The following is a 2,129-nucleotide window of genomic DNA, read 5'->3' as shown; positions in this document are numbered from 1 at the left end:
GAAGGAAGAGAAGCGCCCAAAAAGACACACTGATTTTTATAGCCACTGTCAACACTTCAGAGGAACAAAAAAATATATATGCCTGTATTTCCTGTATTTAAGACTGAAATTCTCCCCAGTTACAAACACTGAGCTCAGAATGTGGAGTAATTATTATATAACTTGTATTACAAATTTATTTGGCTTTGAAACAGTGTAACTGAAAAGGCATTAACCTAGAGTAATGATCATGTTTCGCCGAGAAGAAAAATGGATATTTAGAAATTTTGCTAACTCTTATAATTACCACATTCAGTTCAACAATTGTTCGTTTATTCAAAAATATTTATAGATCACTTACTATGTTCCAGGTGTCGACTGAAAGCCTACTGTACTATAGTAGTCAATGCAAGAGACGCTGAGATGATGAAATCACAAAACTCCCACCCAGAAGGAGCTTAGAATCTTTTGGGTGGATGGAGCGGGGAGGGATGGAGACATGCCCTAAGAAAAGAACAATAATAGAAACACACACACACACACACACACACACACACACACACACACACACAATACCTCCCATGGTATAAAAGAGGACTTTATGTGGGTTACTATGTTCATATTCCCTATTTTTCAATTGAGGAAACTATGGCGCCGAGAGGTTAATTAATTTGCCTGAAGTCGCAGGACTAATAAATGGTATTTAAAGCTATGTTGAGTTTAGACTTTTACAGTTGTGTTCAAAATCTCTTTCATCTTACACACTCTTACACACACACATACTCCTACCCCTCTATCCCAAGGGCCTTCGCATTTTTGGTCACCCTCTCCTAAACATAGATGGTCGTGTTACACCTTCCCTCTATTCTCAGCCTAATTTTTTTTTTTGTACGTGTGGAGGCATAATGTAGACCTTGGCATCTTTTAAAAGACTATTTATAATTTTCTATACTTTTTATTAAGTCCTACATTTTCCAAGCCCTTTGTTTTTTATTCTTACTGGCTACTAAAATCCTACCTAAAGCAAGAAACCAAGAGCTTCTTAATTAACCACTGCTTGTGAAAAGAAACTCTAGGGAGATGAGGATATTGACACAGGTGTAAGATGAAGCAGCAAATATTTACAAGAATGAAGGCCTTTGGGTAAAGACTTATACTCATAACTATTCTGTTCCCCATCTTGTAACCATAAAAGTACCTCCAGAGATTATCTGTAGAAGCATTGAACTTCACAAACTTAATGTTAGTGAAATATAATTATTCACCTCAAAATCTTGCATATCAGTCAACTGTCATGAGAAACAGCTTCCAACTTGAATCAGTTATTTCTCTCAGTGTATCAATGGCCTGGATCACTTGGCTTAAGCAAAAGAGCCCCAAACTCTATATTTGACTCTTGGCTGGTTATGCCCAAAGGAACATCTGCATCATCCTTTTTAGACCATAAACTCCAACTTTTGTTCCCTTCAGAGCCTCCCTTTTTGACTTTCGTGAGCCTAGTTTAAAGGGGAAAAAAGAATATTACAATTCCCTTGCCCCTCTTTTCTAGTGCTATTACATTTAAATTCTCTTCAAGGCCATATGGATGCTGCTGATTGGCTAGAAGAATAGTGAGAATGTTTAAGGAAGAGGAAGAAAAAAAAATTAAAATTTTGAAATATCCTCTTATTACAGCTGTGTATTCAACCAGTCAACATGCTACTAGGGTGCTGCTCAGGCATCTTGAAGCCATTGGGTCCACAGCTTGAGACTCCCTAAGTTCACCCCTCCCCCACCTCAATTCTCCTCTTCTGGGTCCCAGTTTTAGTGTATGGCACCTCCATCTATCCCCAGGGTCTGAGCCAGGAGCTCCTCTTTCCTTCACCCATCCAAGTTCTGACTACTTTTCCTCGTGCATCTCTAAAATCCCTTTCCTCCTCCGCATCCCACCTTCCTCTGCCTTGGACTGTAAATTCTCACATCTCACTATTGATGACTCCAACAGCCTCCTAATTTGCCCCCTGCCTCTGACCACTCCTCTCCTCCAGTAGATTGCCACATCGCTGCCAGGTTAATCTTTCTTAAATGTAATCAGTCACTCCCCTTCAGGGTTCTTCATTAACTTCAGTGTTAAAAACAACCCCTCTTAGGGGCTGACTCTGGGTGTCTCT

This window comes from Pteropus medius, unplaced genomic scaffold (genome assembly GCF_902729225.1).
Source record: "Pteropus medius unplaced genomic scaffold, Ma_sr-lr_union100, whole genome shotgun sequence".
NCBI classification, from domain to species: Eukaryota; Metazoa; Chordata; class Mammalia; order Chiroptera; family Pteropodidae; genus Pteropus; species Pteropus medius.
The sequence above is the reverse complement of the archived record's forward strand: the minus strand, read 5'-3'. Positions refer to the sequence as shown.